The sequence below is a fragment of the Acomys minous genome, assembly GCF_964271855.1.
Source record: "Acomys minous genome assembly, chromosome: 18".
NCBI classification, from domain to species: Eukaryota; Metazoa; Chordata; class Mammalia; order Rodentia; family Muridae; genus Acomys; species Acomys minous.
In genome coordinates, this window is record NC_140501.1 from 21,740,125 (window position 1) to 21,748,908 (window position 8,784).

General features: G+C 41.9%; 1 long non-coding RNA gene across 2 annotated transcripts in view; it reads right to left on the reverse strand.

Annotated features, from left to right (window-relative positions):
* The window catches only part of LOC311589314, a 28,083-nt gene extending 21,448 nt beyond the window's left edge, over window positions 1–6,635 (reverse strand). For both annotated transcript variants that reach the window (XR_014776496.1, XR_014776497.1), the window contains exon 1: window positions 6,515–6,635. This is a non-coding gene — a long non-coding RNA (uncharacterized lncRNA). The remainder of the gene's footprint in view (window positions 1–6,514) is intronic.
* Window positions 6,636–8,784: the final 2,149 nt, after the last annotated feature.

The following is an 8,784-nucleotide window of genomic DNA, read 5'->3' on the forward strand; positions in this document are numbered from 1 at the left end:
TGGGAAGATACAAGGGATGGCCTAACAATTGAGATGTAATATGAATAAATTAATAAAACATATTTTAAAAAAGAATAGTACAATGGTAACATTGGGGGGCATGACAACATCCATGCCTAATCTCAAAAAAATATTTTAAGTGTATCTGAAATTTTGCCATCTCCCTTTCTAAAAAGTGTACTTTTATTCTAAGGGTATATGTGTTTTTTCTGCACATATGTATATATACCACATGCATTCCTGCTTTCTACACAGGGCAGATAAAGACATAGGGTTTCTTTTCTTGGCGTAGAGTCACAGATGGTTGTGGGCTGCCATGTGGGTGATGGGAACCAATCCCCAGGTCCTCTGCAAGAGTAGCAAGTACTCTTAACCACCAAACCATTTCTCTAGCCCCAACAATACATTATTCTTATTTATTAAAGTGTACTTAAGGAAAACATCCCATCACACTCAGTTGTAGGTGTAACCATTCAGTAGGAAAAGGTTGCACTTTCTCCTCTACATTTTCTCTTTCCACAGCTCCTTGCTTACCTTGTTCATTCCATGTAGCTACTCAGCCACTCTCAGCTTTTTTCATTTATGTCTTTTTTTGTCCCTGTCCTTCACCAAAAAGAGTATCTGGATTCTGCTCCATATTTCCTCCTGTAATTTTTCACTCTTCAAATTTTTCAAGAGTTGTCTTTGTTATTATTGACTTCACATATGCCACTTACTCTAATACTTTATTTGTTGTGAGGGCTAATCTCAAATTGTAAAATTAAGAAGACCTAGGATCTCCTGAGAGATGAGCCTGTGGACATTCTTCGAGGGATTTTTTATTAGGTTAACTGAGGTGGGCTGACCCACCAACTGTGGGTGGCAACATTTTCTGGGCTGGAATCTTCAACCATATTAAAGGAAAAGGAGGATTGTGCACAAACGTCCATTGTTTTTGATTCCTGGTTGTAGATTCAACACCAGCTGCCACAAGCCCCTCTGCTGTGACTTCTATACCACAATGGACCTTAAACTGAATCAAAATAAACCCTTATTTTCCTGAAGTGGCTTTACCAGCGTATTTTGTCATAGCAACAGGATTAGGTAATTTCCTCCCTGAGCAAAATAGTTCTCAGAGAGATCACTGGCAACTTCTGAAGAAAGTACACACCTTGGTTGTTAGGACAGCTGCCATCTCAGCCACACTCAACATAATTTCAACAATTTCTTTTCTTGGCTTGAGTCACTACCACCATTACAAAAGTATGTCATCAAGTTTCCTTTTTATTCTGTGCCTCTTTCATGTGTTTTTTTCTACGTGTGTACCCCATGTTCCATTTAACATACACTCATATGTCAAGATGACCCCCAAAATCTAAGGAAACTTACTATAGCCAGATACCAATTGAGTTCCGCAGGTTAAGACTATAAAACCAACATCTGGGAGTGAAGCACTGATCTGCCAAAGATGAGAATAAACATTTCAGTAAATTGTGACAGGAAGGCAATCTAAAGTGGACCATAGTAAGGATATAGTGCTGAGGAAGAAGAAAGGATTGACAGCAGGAACAAGGATAGTGAGGCAGGGTTGTAGAATATGTTTCTCTTTCTTCTTGCAGCATCACGAATTCAAACACCAATAAGCTATGAAAAGGGGGTAATTAGAGAAAGTATCAAAAAATGTGTTGGGGAGTATATGATAGTGACAAGGACCTGTAGAGAGATGGCAATGACCTCAAATCTGCAACAAAGAAAGGAAAGGGAACCAGAACATGTAGCAGCCACATGTAGGATGCACAGTCTCTGCCAGGATCATCAAGTCCATGTGAGAAGTCCTTTGTATATGAATTACACTTGAAACAAATTAACTGAAAACTATGTAATGACTCATGTACAAGAAAAAAAATTTTCCCATTGATATTAAAAGCAAACATGTGCTCCCAGTTATCATATGGAACAGCTCTCTCTGAATAAAGAGCTAGAATCTCAGTTCAGTTCTTCGTAGTTCTTGCTTCTACATCTCCATGGCCACTGTGCTCACATGCGTGAAGCCAGTTGAAGAGTTGACATCATGGATATCATTCATGGAGGATTTGAAAGGGCCATGTGTAAAGTGTAAGACGTATACTGACATAAATGTCTATTGACATTTCTGGGACCAGGTATCATTTACAGGTTAGCCCTGTAGCTTAGTAGTGAAAAACATGCAGAGCTTAGGAAAGGTCCTGGGTATATTCTCTATCACTGCCTTTCTCAAAAAAAAAAAAAAAAAGGAAAAGGAAAAAAATACCATTATATGATTATATGGCAGCATTTGTCTATAAGAGATAGAAATAGAGTCTACTATATCCAGATGGTAAAAAACAAGGTTTTGAACAGGGTAGTAGGGAAGGTCTCCATTGCACGTTATAAAAGAAGAATTCAAGTGCTTCTTAAAAGAAGGCACTTTAAAAATGTGTTCAGCTCTAGCCAGTGACTTACCGGTGGCATGACTACAGTATGAGTTGCCACAGTGGCAAGATGGAATATTGCAGTGCATATTATCCCAGGGAATTCATTCATTACTTTATTGAAACAGAGGCTACACACACTGTTTTTCTTTAACCTTGATTCAAAACACCACATCCAGTTATCTATCACCACAGTGACATTTTGTATACAAAAATATTTGAAATTCCTCTCTCTCTCTCTCTCTCTCTCTCTCTCTCTCTCTCTCTCTCTCTCTCTCCCTCTCTCTCTCTCTCTCTTAGTTTAAAGCAAAATAAAAGCCTTTGTACTTCAGAAGAAGTACCTGTCAATCGTCAATCTTCAAGGTCTTAGGACTTCTTTTAAGCTAAGAGTCAATCCATCAATGGATTAACTAAGAAGCTGAAGACCAGGAAGGAGATGACCCCTCCACCTCTGCAGTGGCTATCACTCTCCTTTGGTGAAGGAAGATCATTTGGAACTGGGTTCTCACTAACTGAGTTGACAATGAAAACAAGTTAGGCCAGTGGAAGGATTCTGTCTTTCATGTGTAGCTTTGGCCAAAAGGCATTTTACCTCTCTCCCAGTGAACATGACATTTTACCATTTTGAAAATACACATGAAGAATACATACAGATCTAAGTCCACGTTTGCTGCAAATTCTGCACATATGTTTTAACATGAGCGGTAAAGCAGCACACCTGTTGTATGACAGATTTTTCCTGGGTAGAGGCAGCACTCACCTTAGATAGGGATCTCAATACAGACCAAAATACAGATATCACCAAAGTCAAAATTGGTGAATGAGTGAGTTTATTGGGGTTACTTACAGGAACAAAAATGACTCATGTTCAGCTGTATCACTGAAGCACACCCCAGCATGAGTGACAGCTTCCGAAAACTGGAGCCCTAGAGAAACCTAGGAATCACTACAGTTTACTCTTTGGGAATGAGGATGTCAAGTGAATCTGGTCAGATTCAGGGACTTCCTAAAGCTATTGTGCATTGTCTACTGTCTGCTAAAGAGCTTGGCTGAAGGATGGAATGTTTCTATCTCGAAGAAACTACTGCACAACAATGCCATGCACAGAGCAATTGATGGCAGTAACAGCCGAATAAGTCAAGGGTTGGAGTGCTGCAGAGTTGGCGTGGCAGGTAAAAGTCCCCACTGCTCTTTTAGAGGACCCAGATTCAGTTCCAAGCACTCACATTGGATCACTCTCGACATCCTGTACATTCAGTTTCAAGTGATTCTGTGCCCTCTTCTAGCATCTGCTGACACTCCCACGCACATGGTAAACATAACCTCATGCAGGCACAAATACATCACTAATGACGGTGACAATGATGATGACAATGATGATGATAATGATAAAACTGAGGTACCATAGTCTCAATAAGATAGTAAAAAAAAAAAGAGAGAGAGAGAGAGAGAGAGAGAGAGAGAGAGAGAGAGAGAGAGAGCCTTTGTTTTTAGGCATCTCTAAATGTAGAATGATTCATATTCACAGATCCTTATTATGTTTCAGATATACACACTGTTTAGTAAAATGAAGTTAATCTCCCTTAACATTGTAACATAAGAATAACGAGAGGAAATAAGTTTCACATATGCAGTGTTCAGTGGTAAAAAGAAAACAAATCCCCAACACTCCACAAGAGGAATCTGTAGATTTTAATTATTCATTCATTCAGTTAGTCAATAAATCTGTTGGGATCCTGTAGGACTGTGTTAATCAAAGTGTAGTCTGCAAAGCGGCAGTGTGGGCATCACTTTGAGCTTGTTAAGAAGGCACCACATTAGAATCCAACTCAGATTTCCTGAATTAGAACAGGATTTTAACAAGATCCCCAAGCGACTTTCACACATATTACAGTCTGAGAAACACAACACACCCTAGGAGAGAGAGAGAGAGAGAGAGAGAGAGAGAGAGAGAGAGAGAGAGAGAGAGAGAGAGAGAGAGACAGAGATAGAGACAGAGAGAGACAGAGAGAGAGACAGAGACACACACACAGAGAGAGAGAGAGAGAGAGAGAGAGAGAGAGAGAGAGAGAGAGAGAGAGAGAGAGAGAGAGAAGAAGAAGAAGGAGGAGGAGGAGGAGGAGGAGGAGGAGGAGGAGAGGAGGAAGAGGAGGGACACGGAGAGAGACAGAGAGGGAGAGAGAGATATGTGGGGGTACAGGGATGGGGTGGATTTTAACATTAGTAACTATTTATTTAAAGAAAACATGGGAGGGATGCTGCAAAGGTTCTTAACCAGATGCGGCAATGTCTGTGAATGCTGGGTATGGTTGCTACTAAGAAGACACTGTTGGTTTAGAGCGGCTAGTGGCCTTCGATGTTGCTAAATGCACCTACAATGCCCCAGACAACGACTTATCCTGCCCAAGGAAGCAAGAGCATGCTCATGAGAACCATGTAGTTGGTAAAATTTAGATTGAGTCAAAATGACATACAGAGTTCTGTTGAGACACGTTGCTCAGCAGGCCGAAGAACCACACACCTGTAATCCATAACTTGGCAGGATGACCTGTGAAGATCACTGAGTTCAGTGCCAGCCTGGACTACACAGTTAGACTGTCAAAGACAAGGAGAAAAATAGAGGAGAGTTCAATAGGTATGGCACTAAGCATGGGCGCTTGTGGTTAATCTAAGACCCTCGATAATCCCAGTGCGCTAGTGCAGAAGGCAATCCTGACATTTGAGTTCCAGGAGATGCTTAGTAGCCCATTTCCCCCTTTATCTTCTTCCTGGTTATGAAAGTTCCCGCATCCCAATCCCCTTGACATTCTTTTCTCTTCTTAGCCTTGGCTGTCCTGGACTCCCTTTGTATACCTTAACATTCTTAATCAGATTGTGCCAAGTTTACCCACAGCCCAAGATACATTGGTACTTACAGGTTGACAGAAGAGAGGCAGTGAGATGTTTGCTGGGGTGCCTGGGAGCAGGGGTCAGGATCCAGGCAGAGCCCAGTGAAGAGAGAGAAGATACAGTGTTGTTGTCATTTACAGATGACACCAGATGGCAGCTAAATTCTGAGTCCAGACTGCCTGAGGGGCTTGCTAATTACAAGAGGTTTCAGCTGCAGGAAACACCCTAATCGCCCCAGTGGCAGCTGGACAGCCCCAGGGAAGGCCCCACTGCCAGAAGGAAATTGTGTTTGTTAAAAAGTAGGATTTGAAGGGTACAAACCACTAGTGCAATTAAGACAGTGTTTAAGAGAGAGGGGCTGGGGTGGGGATGAGAAGATGGGAGTGCCAAGGAAACATCGGGGGAAACAGGCAGGTATGCTCAGGCTGAAATGAGAACCCAAGAGACTGGCAACAGAATCCAGGTCAGACTCTTAAGATGCCCCTCCCTCTTGACCCAGAGATCCTGGCAGAAAAGAACAAAGGCTTTGAGATAGAATTTATGGTTTCTGCTCACCGCCTGGTGTATGCTTTCTACTACTTGTTATTTCTTTCAAAGGAAAAAAAACCTATTGATTTATCACCTTTAGGAAGGTGAAAGGCATCCTTTGCTTTGTTTCATCAGCGAACTGCCTCTCTTTGATTGGCAACCAGCACTGAGATAATTTTGTTCAACTGGGTGGCATTTAGCAACACCCTAGGACTGTGAATAAGGAAAAACAGCGGGAATGGAAGGGCTCCAGCAGCTGCTTGGAGGCTACATCCCAAACTTTTGGGCATGGGCCAAGTTTGGGGATGTGGACCTCTCCTGGAAAGATTAATAAGGTTGCCCATAAACTTGGAGTAAATTGAAGAAATGCATCTACCTTTTTTTCCATAGTTTTATGTAGTGGCTTATAAGATCCTTATGTGGATTTTTTTTTCTTTTGAGATTAGATTGTACAGTGACAAAATTAATAGTAAATACCCGGGTAGAAGTCCAGCTGGAAAAACCACTGAGGCTCTTGGTGCCTCTCTACCATATCCTGTAATTTCCTAAAGCGAACACAAGAACAGATCATCTCCAAAGAGGAAAATACTTGTCAATAATCCTCCTCAGACACATTTTTTCACACATGGCTGAAACAGTTCATCTCGATATGTCTTTCTGTCTCTCACCTCTCTTCACGATTGCACTATCTCTCCGCAATGCCAAGAGGACTCTAGCCACAGGCTGAGTAAATAGGGTGCATGCTTGGTCTCAGGAAGCCAGGAGGAATACACACGTATGGGCTCGCAGTGCATGCAGGGACAGAGCCTTTGGATTCCTTAAGTGTTTGACTAGCAGTGAAAATTCCATTTCTGTTGCTTAGCTACCCCTATGAACTCATGTCTCATGATTAAGCTCTAAGTTTCATTCCTATACGCTGGAATAGCCATTCTCAGCTCAACAGCTAGAGATGCTTAGAAGTGACCACTCTATCCTAACCAATGAAAAGACAAATACGTTGAAAATGCACCAGCCCTTCTTAAATCTCTACAAGTAAGGCAAAAAAAAAAAAAAAAAAAAAAAAAAAAAAAAAAAAAAAAAGAATCCACTCTTCCCAAACTGATTAGACTCATCTTAAGTACAGAGAATCAAAACTTAAAACAGCAGACATTCATGGCATGAACAACACCTGGAAGAATAAAGTTAAATAGGAGTAGACAAACTTGAACTCTTAGCACACAGACATCAATGGACAGAAAGACGCAAAAGCCTCACCCTGCCAGCACGTTATTGATGGTGCAGCCCTGTGGTCCCCTATTACAGAGTCCCTGAGCACTTTATTGTGATTTTTTTTAAAATACTAAATTTGCAACCTCTGGATTGACAGGAAGGGGCACTCTTTATATAAAACTAATTCCTGATCTAACTTCAAGTTGTGTAAGTCATTCCAATCTATGACCAGTACGTTGATGGGACAACACTTGCTCTGTTTAACAGTGTTTGACAGGAGGGCAAGGCAGCATCAGGTTTTCCCATCCAGCCTGTACCGTTAAAACCTCTACTGAAGAGCTTAGGATATGGCTCAGGTGGTAAAGAGCTTGTCTTTGCATGAGGACCCAAGCTAACTCTCTCTCCGTGGTAGGAAAAAGGAGCTTAGTGTGGTGGCACATGCTTGTAATCCCAGAACTATGTGGATAGAGACAGGCAGATTCCACCACTCATTGTCCAGACAACCTTGGATCCTTGCTAATTCTGAAGTATGTAGGAATATTTTATAGGGGAAAACATAAATCACTTTGTAGTGACTCAGAAGTTTTCTTTCCTGTCATTCCTTTAAACCTGAAATAATGTTAGCTGACCAACCAGCAGAGCACACGTCTATGCACAGAGACTTGCCAAGAAGCAACTATGGCTCAATTGCACTTCCCATGAAAAGAACTTAAGAATTCTGCAAGAACAGACATTTTCTTTGAAGCTGTCTTGGGAGCTGTCCTGTTCTGATGAGGAACAGCAACTGAAGCACTAGGTGCTGGAACATGAAGGAGGCAGGATGTCAGTGTCCCGCATGCTGAGAGGAATGAATCCTGTCAGGTCTGATCCAGCTTCAAAGTCTGGTTCTTTTGTTCTGAAAACATGTAATTTCTCACAAGCATTATACCATTCTAAAATTATAAGTGGACGAGGTGTGCAAGGTGCACATAGCAATTAAGGCTAGTTCTCTGCTCTTTGTATAAGAAAGACATCTGTAAATCTTCATTCATGCCAAACGAAGAGCAGCATCTAGTCCTAAGTCATATGTATTCTATAGCCAATAAGAAGCATTGACTATGCATAGACATTCATGTCTCAGCCTGTCTCAGAACTATTCCCATGTAGTCAGATTAGGAATATATATTACCCGCTTGTTCTACAGTTTTAATTCTTTTTTTACATCCTGGTTGTAAGCCCCTCCCTCATCACTTCCAAATCCCACCCTCTCTCCCTCAGCCCCTCTCCCTTCCTCCATCAGCCCCTCTCCTTCTATCCCCTAGCCTCAGAGAGGGGGGCCCTACTTCCCTAATATCCGATTTCAGCTCATCAAGTCTCCTCTGTACCACCTGTATTCTCTTCCTCTGTGGTCTGGAAAGTCCACCCAGCTATGGGGAAGTGATCCACATTGGGGGAGCAGAGTCCATGGTAGAAGTAGTCCCTACTGTCCATATTGTGGGACCCCAAAGGCAACTGTGCTGCCTAGGTACTGAGCTGAGTGTCTAGGTCCTTGTCATGCATGGTCCTTGGTTGGTGCATCAATCTCTGCAGCAATCCCTTCCTCCATGCAGATTTTTAAGTGTATATTTTTTATTATGATTTATTCACTTTGCCTCACGTTTTGTTATCCCCTCCCTCTCATCTTCCCATTGCTACCCTCCCTCCTTCTTTTGCTTATTCCCCTCCTCTAGACCTCTGGAAACAGCTTATC